Below are 17806 nucleotides of genomic sequence, written 5' to 3' on the forward strand. Positions count from 1 at the left end.
AAAAAACAATCATAATCACTAGTTAACTACACATGGTTGATGATATTACTAGATATTATCTAGCATGTCCTGCGTTGCATATAATCTGACTGAGCATACAAGTATCTGACTGAGCGGTGGTAGGCAGAAGCAGGCGAGTAAACATTCATTCAAACAGCACTTCCGTGTGTTTTGCCAGCAGCCCTTCCTTGTGTGTCAAGCATTGCGCTGTTTATGACTTCAAGGCGGCTATCAACTCCCGAGATGAGGCTGGTGTAACCGAAGTGAAATGGCTAGCTAGTTAGCGCGCGCTAACTAGAGGGACGGAAGCTATACTGTTACACTGGCAATACTAAAGTCCCTATAAGAACATCCAATAGTCAAAGGTTAATGAAATACAAATGGTAAAGAGGGAAATAGTCCTATAATTCCTATAATAACTACAACCTAAAACTTCTTACCTGGGAATATTGAAGACTCATGTTAAAAGGAACCACCAGCTTTCATATGTTCTCATGTTCTGAGCAAGGAACTTAAATATTAGCTTTCTTACATAGCACATTGTGCACTTTTACTTTCTTCTCCAAACACTTTGTTTTTGCATTATTTAAACCAAATTGAACATGTTTCATTATTTACTTGAGGCTAAATTGATTTTATTGATGTATTATATTAAGTTAAAATAAGTCTTCATTCAGTATTGTTGTAATTGACATTATTACAACAACAAAAAATGTAATCATCCGATTAATCGGAATCGTCTTTTTTGGTCCTCCAATAATCGGTATCGGCGTTGAAAAATCATAATTGGTCAACCTCTAGTTCAGAGACCCCATTATCAGCAACCATCACTCCTGTGTTCAAATGGCAAGTTGTGTTAGCTAATCCAAGTTTATAATTTTAAAAGGCTAATCATTAAAAAAACCTTTTGCTAATCATTAGAAAACCATTTTGCAATTATGGTAGAATTGAGTATCTAGAGCATCAGCATTTGTGGGTTCGACTACAGGCTCAAAATGGCCAGAAACAAATAACTTTCTTCTGAAACTAATCAGTCTATTCTTGTTCTGAGAAATGAAGCCTATTTCATGTGAGAAATTGCCAAGAAATGGCTTTCACACGAGTCTTTCTGTTCATTTTTACATTGTTAATAGAAAAAAACAGTACAATTAACATCGGACGATGCTGGGACAATTGTGCGCCGCCCTATTGAACTCCCAATCACGGCTGGTTGTGGTACAGCCTGGAATTGAACCAGGGTCTGTGGTGATGTCTCTAGCACTGAGATGCAAAGCCTTAGACCGCTGCGCCACTCGGGAGCCCACTTAGATCATGTGTATTCAGGTAGAAATAAGTTGTGAAGCAACTGCTCTCTATCCCGCTCAACACACATTATTCTGTCTCGCTAACGTAGCAGGCATAAAATAAACACATACCGGACAAGTAGGCATGCAATGGATTATGGTCATTATGGCCATTTTAATGTCACCATGGAAAGGACAAGGCTCCATTCCACCAAAACAGGCTGAAATTTCTGGCAGTCTTTTCAAACAGCTCGTATAATCAAAAGGCATCATCATACTTTTCACAATATTCATCCAACCTCATAGTGTGGAAATATATATAGAACACAGGTAAATCACGTTTTTGGCTGCACTGGGCCTTTAAGGTAGTGTGTGTCCCAGTCACACTACAGGCAGAGCTAAACCCCATCAGCAACAGACTAAACAAACCAATCAAACGTCAGCAGACCAACAACCAGTAAGTGGATGCTAATTACCCTAAAAGGCCCGGATAACCCCACCCTTACCCTAAGTCTCTCCCTCTCCCTTGGGCAGGGCAAAGTGAGCTGTGTCTGGGGTGTCATTGTGTCATTAGGTCACTGTGGGCAAGACAAATAGAGGACATGGCTGGCCGAGCGGCACGTAGGCACATGGACATAGCCCAGTCTTATCACCTCCTTGCTGAGTCTTGCTCTCGCTTGGCCTGGTGGAATGTTTTGGTTAGAACCCACCGCTTCCTAATCAGCATTCCTCATCACCAGGGCTGACAGAGGGGTGAGAGGGGAGTTGCGGATCGCCACGGCAACCTGCAAGAAGAGCCACGCTGCTGCCGTCCGGGACTGAGACAGAGACCTGACACACAGCCCAAGGGCCAGGGGATGGACTTCCCTTTCAGAGGAGAACATCAGGACACATTGACTCAGTGTGGACAATGGTGCTTTATCTTCCTGCAGTGGTCCCAATGGTCTTCAACTAATAAGGGATAACTGCTGTATGTGATGATAGCAACACAACATGGCCTCTTCCAGTAAGACTGAGCAGTGAGCCCACCTCTTCACAGAAACAATAAGTTTACTGTTTACTCCCCAGATTGGTTCTGTTTATTGTGGAGCCTCTCTCTACTTAGCCTCTACCACAGTCTACACTAAATAACACTCTGTAAGACTACAGACCCCTACAGTTTTAACTACCTGGCCAGGACAAAACTCTAGGCCTTAGGTCATGTAATCAGGAAAAACTCGTGTCCATATGCATACTATAATAATAACAACTAGATTGCAATTGTTCATGAAGTACTATTGATGGGACTTGCTTTAACTCTTTAAAAGTATTTTTTGTGGTAATGGTAAATGTTTAAAGCAAAGCAGTTTTAAAGTATGTATGGTTTAGAAAAATGTTATAGTAGTGATACTGTTTGCAGTAGTAATGATGGGGACTGGTTATAGTTGAAAAAAATAAAGTTAAAATAGCCTGAACATTTGAAAGTTGTTTTGTTGCATCTAGCGTGAACGGTTTAAGAGTTATTGTTGGTGGGTTATTTTATGCTAATTTCTATAGACTGTAAAACATGTTAAGAGTTTGAAGTTAGGATAATGTGAACATGTGGAGGTTGGTTTGGTGTCTTTACCTTGAACGGTTCAAGAACGAATGTCGGGGTGTTATTTTACTCAAATGTCTATAGTTATTAGTTGATAAAAGTTTGACAGAATTTGAAGTTAGGATAGCCTGAACATGTGAAAGCTGGTTTGGTGTCTGTAGCTGGAACTATTTAAGAGTTACTGTTGTTGGGTTAAAGTATTCAAATCTATTCAAATGTATATAGTTATTAGTTCATAAAAGTTATGAATTTTAAGTTAGGACAGCCTGAACATGTGAAAGTGTTGCAATTATTGTTGGTAGTAATTATATGCATGCACATTTACGTAGATATAATTTATAGCACAGACCTGAGCTAGACCAGAGCTAGTGCGAGGCACAGCTAGCTAGCTACACCCAGGACCAGAGCTAGTGCAGACCAGAGCAATTAGTTGTGATCAGTAGTTTTGCAGTCAGTAGTTGTGGTTCAATAGTAGTGGTCAGTTGTTGTGTGGTTGTGGTCCGTAGTTGTAATGTGATCAGTAATTGTTTGGTCAGAAGTTGTGTGGTTGTGGTCAGTATTTGTGTGAATGTAGTCAGAAGTTGTGTGGTTGTAGTCAGTAATTGTGGTGGTCAGTAGTTATGTGGTCAGAAGATGTGTTGTTGTGGTCAGTAGTTGTGTGGTTGTGGTCACGAGATGTGGTCAGCAATTGTGTGGTTGTGGTCAGTAAATGTGGTCAGTAGTTGTGCGGTTGCATTTAAAAGTTGTGTTGTCAATAGTTGTGTGGTTGTAGTCCCCAAATGTGTTCAGTGGTTGTGTGGTTCTGATCATAAGTTGTGTGATCAGTAGTTGTGGTCACTAAACGTGGTCAGCAGTTGTGTGGTTGCAATCAGAAGTTGCGTGGTTGTGGTCAGTAGCTTTGTGGTTGTGGTCAACAGTTGTAGTCAGTAGTTTTGTGGTTGTGATCAGTAGTTGTGTGGTTCTGGTCAGAAGTTGTGTGGTTGTGGTCAGTAGTTGTGTGGCTGTGGTCACTAAATGTGGTCAGCAGTTGAGTGGTTGTGGTCACTAGATGTGGTCAGCAGTAGTGTGGTTGTGGTCAGAAGTTGTGTGGCTGTGGTCTGTAGTTGTGTGGTCAGAAGATGAGTGGTTGTGGTCAGACATTGTGTGGTTGGGGTCAAAAGTTACGTGATTGTGGTCAGTTAGATTTGTTTCCAATGAAATGTTACTGGCTAAAAGGTGAGCCACTTTCGTGGTACCGGTCATCCTGAGTTGAACTCAGAGTTGACCAAAGTTACCTCCTCAAGCCTGATTCATAGTATAGGGCACAGTAGAACCAGTTCAGTGGGAAATCTGATGACATCTCAGTTTACCCTCAGCCTTGGTTTTTTTTCCCTCTGCTCCACAGTTTAACACACACCGAGTGGAAAAAATTAGTTAGTCACCAGTGTGTGTGACGCTCAGTGGTCTGGTCTGCAGCCTGAACTAATGAGGTGATGTCAACACCAAGCCCAAAGTGTTCCTCTTACTCAGAACCTATTAGCACGTCCACAGGGGCCAGGTCTGTATAAACATACAGCATTACTCACTCCACTATCAGATCCCATCTTTAAACATACGTATACAATACACTGCCTGCTCTGATGAGCTAGTTTCCCCAAACCCTCAAAATGGAGTTAGCAACTGACGTGATTTGAGGACGTTTTAAAGGAGATTTAAAAGTGCAGAAATTATGGAATTATAATCAGGAACGAGTGTGATATTTGTCCAGGCATAGCAGGCCATCACCACTAGGCTAAAAGTAGAAAGTTACAGCTCTAAGCATAATGCAATTTATAAATGGAATCGCGTTTCAGAAATTATCCATAAACGATCACACTTTCATAACTATATCAATCTCTCCTCTGTCAGTCTCTCGTTCTGACTGGCCACCCACAAGGAAGTTAATATGGGTTTTGCGTACGCAGTGAAGTACTCAGCAGCCTAAAAACCTAATGTAGGGCGTGAGCTCCGCCGAGTCCAAGACTATTCTGACCTGGCCCCCTTTTCAGGCCCCGATGGCTGGTCTCCATTGAGATATGGAGTCCTATAATTCCTAGGTTAACTGGCAGGAGCCCTGGTGCTATTGGGGTGAGTCCAATCGTAGGACTACTGACTGGTGCTATAATACTGTGGTGCTCCACAATGTTGTTCTGTGCTATGACGCAAGGTGCATCTGTGCTATGTTGTTCTGTGCTATGATGCATCTGTGCTATGCCATACCGTGCACAGTTGCGTGGTGAGGTTCCTTATGGAGCCAATAGAGAGAACGTGAATATTGGGCACTCCTACACATAACACACACAAACAACCACACACACCAAAGGCCGGAACATCATGCCGGAGCTTCCCTCCAGCGAATAAAAGCAGGAGATAGAGGGACACACAAATAAATCTTCCTGCGCAGCCCTACAGTCGTGCTCATCAGCGAGTTACTTCACACCAGCTGAAATGTGTCACATAATAAAGCACATGTTCTCCCTCCCTGACTCCAGAGCCTCGGGATACGCAGAGCCTCGGGATACGCAGAGCCTCGGGATACGCAGAGCCTCGGGTCACCGCCGCACTGCTGAAACAGTTCACCTCGCTGCCTCACACCATTCCACCTGCCTCTGCCTCATACAGGCATGCCATGGGGAGACCCGGGGAAATGACTCAGCTATGACATTTACAGACTAACGCCATGAGTTTGAAGTCCACTTGAAAAGTCTGGGTTAAAAGACGAAGACTAACAGCCTCTGTACAGTACAGGAACGCTTGTAGAGTAAAGGCACAAACCTACGCACACAGACCAGCGTGAGTGACGCCCTAGGATCTACCATTCCTCTTCCAGAATCAACTGTGTCTTCCATTAGGGCCCTATCAAATCCGCGACGTGGAGATCACGGACGGAATCACCGAATGCATACATTAACATGGAATAAAACAATATTCAAAAGTCTTGTAGTAGATGGAAAGGGTTTCGCAAAAACCTTATCAATTAAATGTTAACTACAAAGTAGCCTACCTGGCAGAAGGATATCATGATTATTGCATCACCCAGTGGGCGCTAACCAAGGTTGCCAGTTGCATAGTGTTTCGTCCGACACATTGGTGCGGCTGGCTTCCGGGTTGGATAAAGCAGTGCGGCTTGGTTAGCGACTCCTGTGGCGGGCCGGGCGCAGTGCACACTAACCAAGGTTGCCAGGTGCACAGTGTTTCCTCCGACACATTGGTGCGGCTGGCTTCCGGGTTGGATAAAGCAGTGCGGCTTGGTTAGCGACTCCTGTGGCGGGCCGGGCGCAGTGCACACTAACCAAGGTTGCCAGTTGCACAGTGTTTCCTCCGACACATTGGTGCGGCTGGCTTCGGGTTGGATAAAGCAGTGCGGCTTGGTTAGCGACTCCTGTGGCGGGCCGGGCGCAGTGCACACTAACCAAGGTTGCCAGTTGCACAGTGTTTCCTCCGACACATTGGTGCGGCTGGCTTCCGGGTTGGATAAAGCAGTGCGGCATGGTTAGCGACTCCTGTGGCGGGCCGGGCGCAGTGCACACTAACCAAGGTTGCCAGTTGCACAGTGTTTCCTCCGACACATTGGTGCGGCTGGCTTCCGGGTTGGATAAAGCAGTGCGGCTTGGTTAGCGACTCCTGTGGCGGGCCGGGCGCAGTGCACACTAACCAAGGTTGCCAGGTGCACAGTGTTTCCTCCGACACATTGGTGCGGCTGGCTTCCGGGTTGGATAAAGCAGTGCGGCTTGGTTAGCGACTCCTGTGGCGGGCCGGGCGCAGTGCACACTAACCAAGGTTGCCAGTTGCACAGTGTTTCCTCCGACACATTGGTGCGGCTGGCTTCCGGGTTGGATGAAGCAGTGCGGCTTGGTTAGGTTGTGTATCGGAGGACGCATGACTTTCAACCTTCGTCTCTCCCGAGCACATACGGGAGTTGTAGCGATGATACAAGATAGTAGCTACTAACAATTGGATACCACGAAATTGGGGAGAAAAAGGGGAAAATATATATATTTTTTTTTAAAGATCATGAAAGGACATCAACCACGGCCTGTTCACCCCGCTAACATCCAGAAGGTGAGGTCGGTACAGGTGCATCAAAGCTGGTACCGAGAGACTGAAAAACAGCTTCTATCTCAAGGCCAGAAGACTGTTAAAATAGCCATCACTAGCAGGCTACCACCCAGTTACCCAACCCTACACCTTAGAGGCTGCTGCCCTACATACATAGACATGGAATCACTAGTCACTTTAATAATGTTTACATACTGCTTTACTCATCTCATATATACTGTATTCTAGTTAATGCCATTCCAGACAATGCTGGTCCTAATATTTATATATTTCTTAATTCCATTCTTTTACTTTTAGATTTGTGTATTGTTAGATACTACTGCACTGTTGGAACTAGGAACACAAGCATTTAGTTAGATACTACTGCACTGTTGGAACTAGGAACACAAGCATTTAGTTAGAACTGCACTGTTGGAACTAGGAACACAAGCATTTAGTTAGATACTACTGCACTGTTGGAACTAGGAACACAAGCATTTCGCTACACCCGCAATAACATCTGCTAAATATGTGTATGTGACCAGTAACATTTGATTTGAACACTGCTAAACAAAAGTAAGCGTCTTGCTCGGTGCACACTGGAATTAAAGGGTAACTACAGCAAAATATCTACATTTCTCAATTTTTTTCCCAGACTTCAAAAGTGGTCTCATGACGTGGTTTAAGCATTGTTGCGGACTTAGAACATCCAAACTAGTAGTTTGTCTATTTGAGAGTGAAAACTTGGGGGAAAAAAAAGAGGGAGGGAAACAGAATTTTGGAAACAAACACAAACGTAATCAGGCCAAAAAATAAAACCCAAATTCCTTCTACCAACTAGAGATGGATTATTCATGGTTGATGACTCCCGCAGGTGTGTTTGTTCATCCGTGCGTACTTGTATGGGTGCATCATCCCTGCATCAGCAGCTCGGGTGTTATCCCCTGCTATTTATGCTCCGGTATTCAGACACCGTTCTAATGACGTCATAAAGACAAGTCTGAACAGGCTCTGACTAGGACACAAAACACAAACATTTCTTTCTATCTCTCACAGTCGGGCAGTGGTGTGATGGTGACTACGTCACAAATGGCACCCTATTCCCTACATAGCGCTCTGCTTTTGACCAAAGCCCTGTGGGCCCTGGTCAAAAGTAGTGCACTACATAGGGAATACGGTGCCATTTGGGTTTCAGACGGTGTGGTGTAGGTGTCAGACCTTTGTGTAGAGTAAAGCTCTCGGATCAGTCTGTTTATGCTGCAGGGTTTAACTGTGCAACACAGGACAGAAGGTGGGAGGGGAGGAGGAATTTTCCCAGGCTTCATTCCCAGGCAAGCACACCCAAAACTCACACCCCACCCGGTCTGCTTGGCACTCCGCTCCCTCACAATTTCCCATCCTCAACCCTGCCTTGAACTCTGCATGGCTCTCCCTGGCTGGCAGACTGCGTCCTCTTCTCACATTCAGACTTGGGTTCAAATACAATTCAAAATCATTTTAAATATATTTAAAATACTGCGCTTGACTGAGCTTGCCTGGCTTAATGGATAAATAAAATATTCCCAAAACAGCCAAACCTGCCCATCTGGCAGGGTAGAGCAAAGATTTCAAATAGTATTTAAAATGAGGTCTGCTCATATACCATAAGAAAATGGGACATGAACATCATGTGTTGCCTAATATAATACCCAGAGGGAACCACAGTTCCGTGTTGAACATCCTGATGTTTATGTTGATACTAGGGCTGTGACAGTCATGGAATTTTGGATGACAGTTACTGGCCAGCCAAATGATCGCGTTCTACGTAATAACCACTCGAATAGTACATTTTCTCCTTTCCTCTGCTCCTGACCGCATGTGTTGCCATAGAAATAGAATGAATAGGATGCCCGTCCCCATTCAAGTCAATGATGGCATAATGGGTGGACTGGCAACCAATGTACCAATAGGAGCAGAGCAGGAAATAGAAGTGGGACAGGTACATATCAATAGGTGCTGTGATGTGTTGATTCAACTCACCTGACATCACAAAAAATAGATTCCATTGCATGAGCCACATCAGATAACATCAGTTGGATGAACATTCTATATCACCATGGAAATGATTGCGTCATAGAGTGGTGGCTTGAGAACGTTCATAACAATGGCGCAACGCGAACAAGTGGCGGAGTTGCAATCTATGAATAGGATCTTTATGGTTAGAAGTTCCAAGCCCATTCTATTAATCGTTTGCTACAACACTTCGCTCGCTTCGGCAAGGGGCAACAACGTTGAATCATGTTGCGAAGAGTCCATATTAAATCGCAAAAAAACGGACTCGACCGCACGAATGTCTCGCCGTCCCGTCTACGGTCAGCTGTGATTCCTTTTCAGGACGGTCTTCATCCGTAACCGCCGGTTACACGGTTATAAAGTAATTGTGCCACCCCTAATTGATGCCCATTTCAAACTCCTCTTTCTATCAGAGGCCAGGCCAAGAGAGCTGACAGTATGAACTCCAGCCACTTTAATAATGGGAATTGATGGGAAATGATGTAAATATATCACTAGCCACTTTAAACAATGCTACTTAATATAATGTTTACATACCCTACATTATTCAGCTCATATGTATACGTACATACTGTACTCTATATCATCTACTGCATCTTTATGTAATACATGTATCACTAGCAACTTTAACTATGCCACTTTGTTTACATACTCATCTCATATGTATATACTGTACTCGATAACATCTACTGCATCTCGCCTATGCCGCTCTGTACATCACTCATTCATATATCTTTATGTACATATTCTTTATCCCTTTACACTTGTGTGTGTATAAGGTAGAAGTTTTGTAATTGTTAGTTAGATTACTCGTTGGTTATCACTGCATTGTCGGAACTAGAAGCACAAGCATTTCGCTACACTCGCATAAACATCTGTTAACCATGTGTATGTGACAAATAACATTTGATTTGATGAGCGACCATGCCAAGACCATGTCTGATTTACAAGGGTATGGAAGAGGAGCAGGGACACTAGTTAAACATTAGGACTAGTATGACTGGTCATTATGCATAGTAAAGTGGGCCAGTGTGTTACAGAGAGGAATGAGAGGCCTATGTATACCAGGATCCTGTTACGATAAAAGAGACGACACACACACACACACACACACACACACACACACACACACGATGATAACTGTCAAAACCCTCGGAGTTGGGAAAGATACAGTGTAAGCGTCTGTTGAACCTGCTATGACATCTCAATCTGACACTCCGAAGCAGGCCCTGACTCAACAGATCTTATGTGATCCACTCAGGCTAATCGATCAGACCGGCAGCAGGCCCTGACTCAACAGATCTTATGTGATCCACTCAGGCTAATCGATCAGACCGGCAGCAGGCCCTGACTCAACAGATCTTATGTGATCCACTCAAGCTAATCGATCAGACCGGCTGTCGCCGAGCTAGCTAACTGGAGCTAATTTCAATCTGACACTCCGAAGCAGGCCCTGACTCAACAGAGCTTATGTGATCCACTCAGGCTAATCGATCAGACCGGCTGGCGCCGAGCTAGCTAACTGTAGCTAATTTCCAAAATGGAAATCAAGATTGTTCAATGGTGAGACAGACAGACGTCTCAAATCAACCACCTTAGCCCAAATCGACCTCACTAAATGACCACCGTTCGCACTGCCAAAAGACAATTACTCAACTCTTTCAGAAAAATGTTGGTTCTGGATTTCTTCCTTTTCTTTCCCTCTGTTCTAACGATGTTGTGCAATTCCAGAAGGCTTTTTCATGTGGTAGATCTCAGGGTTGCGTAATAAACACTGACCAGCTGCTAAATTCTCTCAAAGTGGGCATGTGTGTGGAGAGTTATCCAGGCCAGGAGAGGAGGGCCTTGGTGGTTATGATGCCTGCCAAGGGGCTCAGAGTGGAGCCAGGCTGCGTCAGGGACCTCTTAGCTCTGGTGCGCCACTCGACTCTTAGTCCTCATTAAAAACTCCCTCAGTAATCAGATAAATGAGAGAAAGATGTAGGGGGGAGGGGGGCGGAGGACTTCAACCCATGACATCCATCTGTCTGTCTGACTCATGTCTGTCTGTCCTGGGATGAGTCTATACGTTACCCAAAAACTGTTCATTAATAAATCCTCTTAGAGCTCGGGACTATTTTTTCAACATTTTCTTAAAAATCGCACAAAATTTCAAAGTCCTGCTACTCATGCCAGGAATATAGTATATGCATATGATTAGTATGTGTTGATAGAAAACACGCTGAAGTTTCTAAAACTGGTTATACCATGTCTGTGACTATAACAGGACGTGTAACATGCGAAACCCCAAGGAAAACTGTTCACCCCCCAAAAAAACAGATCAATCCGCCAGTTGGCTGTATTGTCTATGGCCTGCGAAAATATATACCTCCCAGTTTACAAGTCCTACAGCTTCCACACAATGTCACCAGTCTTGGCAATTTCCTTGAAGTTGTTCCTTGGTCAAACGAAGAAGATACACTTGATTTCATCCGGTATACGACAGGATGTTTTGGAAGAGAGAATTATCGACCATCTTTTCAAGATGTGGAGCTATTGAATACACATCGCCCCACGATCAATTTGATCGATTATTAACGTTTACTAATACCTAAAGTTGGATTACAAAAGTAGTTTGAAGTGTTTTGTCAAAGTTTATAGGCAACTTTGTTAATTTTAAAAAATGACGTTGCGTTATGTAAAAGTAGTTTTTTCCTGGATCAGATGGGCTGCATAAATGGACATTTTGGTTATACATGGATGGATTTAATCGGGAAAAAGACCCAATTGTGATTATGGGACATATAGGAGTGCCAACAAAGAAGCTTGTCAAAGGTAATGAATGTTTTATATTTTATTTCTGCGTTTTGTGTAGCGCTGGCTATGCTAATTATTTTGTTTACGTCCCCTTCAGGTATTTCGGGGTGTTGCATGCTATCAGATAATAGCTTCTCATGCTTTCGCCGAAAATAATTTTAAAAATCTGACTTGTTGGCTAGATTCACAACGAGTGTAGCTTTAATTCAGTACCTTGCATGTGTGTTCTAATGAAAGTTTGAGTTTTAGCGAGTACTATTAGCATTTGGCGTTGCGCATTTCCATTTCCTGTTGGCTAGGTGGGACGCAGACGTCTCACTTATCCGTATCTACCCCGAATTAAGATGTCCGCAGAAAGACTGGGGTGTTAGCTATGATATGACACCTTGAGTTTGAAAACGTCTATTTTGACGTGATGAACTAGTGTGATGGGTCCTTGATCTGTACAATACAGAAATGCATAATTATGAATGTCATTCTCTTCGTGGTGATGTATCCTGAGGTACACAAAGGTAGACAAAATGAATATCCTCCTTGGCATGTGCGGGTATTATTCTACTCACTGGCTATCATTCCAATGAGCGTTGCCCTCAAACAAGACCACATTTGGTTGGTCCAGACTGGACTAAATCTGTACAAATAATAGTTTAACAAGTTAGCTCATCACCATAGAGCACAGTGGAGTCCAGTATAGCATAGCACAGTACAGTAAAGGTAAGAGTGGAATACAGTACAGCAGAGTACAGTACAGTAGAATAGTTCTATACAGTACAGTCCAGTAGAGTATATTACTGAACCCTACTTTTTTGTTTTTACTGTACCAACCATATACATCTATGTTTCACAAGTTTGGACATCACAGTGCAGCTTATTAGAGCAAAGTAAAAGTACAGTATGGTAAAGTAGAGCACAGTACAGTAGAGTATATTATACTGTACTATACTCATGTGTGCTCTACTGTACTGAAATACACTACTTTTCTTTACTATACTGCAACTGTGGTCTGTGACTATGATTTCTCATTGTGGCCAATTCAATTGCAGTAATTCTGATATTTTTCAGGTCATTTGGTTAGAGTGACGTGTTTTAATCACTTAATAATTAATAAACAAATTTGTTTTCGGTAAAAACAAACTAATTGGTAGTAACTACACCAACAACAACAAAAGTGGTCTTCTGATGTGGTTTAAGCATTGCATGGGCTTAAAATATCCCATTTGCTTTTCTATAAAAAAAAAAATTAGGAAAACGGAACCCTGGAAATTAATTTGGGAGAATACAAAACAGAGTCAGGCAAAACATGATCATATTTTATTTTATCACCCTATGGGTGTCATGGCTTGCTGAAATGAAATGCAGCAATCCAACACAAATATTTGTCATGTTTCCAATGAACTACTGTATGTGTTTAGAAAAACAAACAAAAATCCTGAGCTTTCTTATACAGTGCATTCAGAAACCTTGATTTTTGCCAAATTGTTTGTTACGTTACATTCCAAATTGGATTAGATCTCTTTTTTTTTAACCTCGCCTATCTACACACAATACCCCATAATGACAAAGCAAAAACAGGTTAATAGACTTTTTTGCAAAATTATTTTTTAGGTTTAGGGTTAAACCTAACTACATTTACATAAGTATTCAGACCCTTTGCTCTGTACTTTGTTGAAGCACCTTTGGCAGCGATTACAGCCTCGAGTCTTCTTGGGTATGACGCTACAAGCTTGGCACACCTGTATTTGGGGAGTTTCTCCCCATTCTTCTCTGCAGATCCTCTCAAGCTCTGTCAGGTTGGATGGGGAGTGTCACTGCACAGCTATTTTCAGGTCTTTCCAGAGATGTTAGATCGGATTCAAGTCCGGGCTCTGGCTGGGCCACTCAATGACATTCAGATACTTGTCCCGAAGCCACACCTGCGTTGTCTTGGCTGTGTGCTTTGGGTCATGGTCCTGTTGGAAGGTGAACCTTTGCCCCAGTCGGAGGTCCTGAGCACTCTGGAGCAGGTTTTCATCAAGGATCTCTCTGTACTTTGCTCCGTTCATCTTTCCCTCGATCCTGACAACTCTCCCAGTCACTGCCTCTAAAAAACATCCCCACAGCATGATACTGCCACCACGATGCTAGATATAGAACAGACAGTTCAAACCCTTGAAGTGGGTCTGAAGTGTCAAAAGCTTTCTAAGTGTCCGACAAGCTTTATCTGCCCTTAACCTTGTTCTGAACACCTCCAAAATGAAGGTCATGTGGTTTGGTAAGAAAGAATGCCCCTCTCCCTACAGGTGTGATTACTACCTCTAGAGCTTGAGGTAGTCACCTCCTACAAGTACTTGGTAGGATGTCTAGACAGTACACTGTCCTTCTCTCAGCACATATCAAAGCTGCAGGTTAAAGTCAAATATAGACCTGGTTTCCTCTATAGTAATCGCTCCTCTTTCACTCCAGCTGCCAAACTAACCCTGATTCAGATGACCATCCTACCAATGCTAGATTACGGCGACGTAATTTATAGATCGGCAGGTAAAGGGGCTCTCGAGCGGCTAGATGTTCTTTACCATTTGGCTCTCAGATTTGCCACCAATGCTCCTTATAGGACACATCACTGCACTCTATACTCTTCTGTAAACTGGACATCTCTGTATACCCATCGCAAGACCCACTGGTTGATGCGTGTTTACACAACCCTTAGGCCTCACTCCCCCCTATCTGAGATATCTACTGCAGCCCTCATCCTCCACAACACCCGTTCTGCCAGTCACATTCTGTTAAAGGTCCCCAAAGCACACACATCCCTGGGTCGCTCCTCTTTTCAGTTCACTGCAGCTAGCGACTGGAACGAGCTGCAACAAACACTCTAACTGGACCGTTTAATATCAATCTCTTCATTCAGAGACTTAATCATGGACACTCTTACTGACAGTTGTGGCTGCTTTTCGTGATGTATTGGTGTCTCCACCTTCTTGCCCTTTGTGCTGTTGTCTGTGCCCAATGTTTGTATTGCTACAATGTTGTTGTCATGTTGCTACCATGCTGTGTTGCTGCCATGCTATGTTGTTGTCTTAGGTCTCTTTATGTAGTGCTGTGTTGTCTCTGGTTGTGATGTGTGTTTTGTCCTATACTTTTATTTAATATATTTTTAATCCCAGCCCCCGTCCCCGCAGGAGGCCTTTTGATAGGCTGTCGTTGTAAATAATTATTTGTTCTTAACTGACTTGCCTAATTAAATAAAAGTTCAATTAAAAAAATACCACAGCCCCTTGGGCCTTATGGCTTACAATTAGCCTGACCTTATAATATAGACCTACCAATAATAACAACTATATAGATAGTGATTTTTTTTTGTTCTTTGTAGGGAAGGGGATTTTCAAATATACATTTTTATATATTATGCAAATGTTGATTCACACCGTAACATTAGTCACGTGTTACAATATAGACTAATATGATCCAGTGGAGTTATCGCTGCATCACAAGTTAAAAAAAAAAAAACATGTTTAGAAAATGTCAAATCAGATGTTCATAATAATATTCTGTTTCAAAAGTATAGAGGAAAGTTAGTAACGTGTTTCAGGAGGTTGCAGTGTTATGAAGCGATATGTTGAAGTTATAATTTAAGATCTTATTTTGTGCTCCTAATAGCCTCCCTCTCTTCTGTCTTGCGCCCTTCATAATCATCATGGTTCATCCGACTCATATTGAAACTTTCAAAGATCTTCGACGGTCGAGAAGAAACAATAACATTTTCACACCCAATCGTACACCCGATTACGCAATAATTTATCAACAAGGAAGCGCTTTCAAAACATCTCTACTCCACCTTCCAAAACAAATTCAAATTGTAACACATGATGATATTCACCTGTGCGTCCGTCGTCTTCTCTCTGCAGTGTAAAATAGGTATTTATTCGACAGAATTGCCATGTAGTTAGTTCAGTGACGGTGTCTCCGCATCATTAGAGTTGATATGCACATGTCGCTGTACTTGTCACGAGTGAAGCAGCACAGGGACATACATGTGTTGTGGTGAAGTCGGCTGGCTTTTCCAGTAGAGCTACACTGGATTATCTGGGCGTTAAAACACAACGTTTCTGTAACAAAGTAAGGTTGGCAAATGTATTATGTCAATGGCTTTCAAAGTTTTTCAGCGGGGACCCATTTTTTTTCGGGATGGTACTTACTCTAGAATGTAGTGGAATATGGGTAAATTCAAGAGGGTGCTACTAAATGAATGTCTACTTTGTTTTATTTATCCTATGCCATTATACATAAATGACATACCATTAAATTGTTCTCTACAATATTATCACCTGATTAAATCATAACGTTAGTTTGTGGTGTGACAGTTGCTAGTTTAGACCGCACAGCTATTTGTTATATCTAGACCATATTTCGGATTTGGACCAATCAAACTCCACTAAATATCCTCGTCAGTTTCGGCTGTACTGAACTGTAACCCCGACCAATCAACGTTGCGAGGGACATTTCTATGGCAATTTAAAGGGGAAGACTCAGAAATAGCCATGAAAAGTGGGAGATTTTTTTTCAGGGAGGGTAGATGTTAAAATGCAGTCTGTTAGCTTTGTAAATTAAGATACAGTACCAGTCAAACGTTTTGACACAACTACTCATTTAAGGGTTTTAATTTATTTGTACTATTCTGCCCACACATTTTCTATGGGTTTGAGGTCAGGGCTTTGGGATGACCACCCCAATACCTTGACTTGGTTGTCCTTAAGCCATTTTGCCACAACTTTGGAAATATGCTTGGGGTTGTCCATTTGGAAGACCCATTTGCGACCAAGCTTTAACTTCCTGATTGATGTCTTGAGATGTTGCTTCAATATATCCACATAATGTTCTTTCCTCATGATGCCATCTATTTTGTGCACGGCACCAGTCCCTCCTGCAGCAAAGCACCCCCACAACATAATATATGCCATTTAGCAGACGCTTTTATCCAAAGCAACTTACAGTCATGTGTGCATACATTCTACGTATGGGTGGTCCCGGGAATCGAACCCACTACCCTGGCGTTACAAGCGCCATGCTCTACCAACTGAGCTACAGAAGGACCAACATGATGCTTTGTGGTTGAAATGATGTTCTTCGGCTTGCAAGACTCCCCCTTTTTCCTCCAAACATAACAATGGTCATTATGGCCAAACAGTTCTATTTTTGTTTCATCAGACCAGAGGACATTTCTTCAAAAAGTACAATCTTTGTCCCCATGTGCAGTTGCTAATTGTAGTCTGGCTTTTTTATGGCGGTTTTGGAGCAGTGGCTTCTTCCTTGCTGAGCGGCCTTTCAGGTTATGTTGATATAAGACTTGTTTTATGGTGGATATAGATACTTTTGTACCTGTTTCCTCCAGCATCTTCACAAGGTCCTTTGCTGTTGTTCTGGGATTTATTTGCCCTTTTCACACCTAAGTACGTTCATCTCTAGGAGACAGAACGCGTCTCCTTCCTGTGCGGTATGACGGCTGCGTGGTCCCATGGTGTTTAGTCTTACCTACTGTTGTTTGTACAGATGAACGTGGTACCTTCAGATGTTTTTAAATTGCTCCCAAGGATGAACCAGACTTGTGGAGGTTTACAATTTCTGATTTCTGAGGTCTTGGCTGATTTCTTTTGATTTGCCAATGATGTCAATTAAAGAGGCACTGAGTTTGAAGGTAGGTCTTGAAATACATCCACAGGTACACCTCCAATTGACTCAAATGATAGCCTAACAGAAGCTTTTAAAGCCATGACATCCTTTTCTGGAATTTTCCAAGCCGTTTAAAGGCACAGTCAACTTAGTGTAAGTAAACTTCTGACCCACTGTGATACAGTGAATTATTGTTACGTCCGTCGTCGGCATGAGACCAAAGCGCAGCGTGGAAACATCTTCTTTATTTAGAATTAACATCCCAAAACAACCAAAGATAAACAAACGTAAAGTTCTGCAGGGCTAAACAGCTTCTGTGCAAAAACAAGATTTTTTTTTTTTATATATATTTTTTTTAACCTTTATTTAACCAGGCAAGTCAGTTAAGAACACATTC

General features: G+C 42.6%; 1 protein-coding gene across 9 annotated transcripts in view; it reads right to left on the bottom strand.

The window, feature by feature from the left end:
* The window catches only part of sgip1a (SH3GL interacting endocytic adaptor 1a), a 137337-nt gene extending 121580 nt beyond the window's left edge, over window positions 1-15757 (bottom strand). For 7 of the 9 annotated variants that reach the window (XM_052480084.1, XM_052480082.1, XM_052480077.1 and 4 more), the window contains exon 1: window positions 15620-15757. The gene's annotated coding sequence lies outside the window, so the exon portion shown is untranslated. Of the gene's footprint in view, window positions 1-10624; window positions 10726-15619 lie in introns of those variants that run through there. The other 2 variants (XM_052480081.1, XM_052480076.1) reach the window with 2 other exon arrangements.
* Window positions 15758-17806: the final 2049 nt, after the last annotated feature.

The sequence above is a fragment of the Oncorhynchus keta genome, chromosome 26 (genome assembly GCF_023373465.1).
Source record: "Oncorhynchus keta strain PuntledgeMale-10-30-2019 chromosome 26, Oket_V2, whole genome shotgun sequence".
NCBI lineage: Eukaryota > Metazoa > Chordata > Actinopteri > Salmoniformes > Salmonidae > Oncorhynchus > Oncorhynchus keta.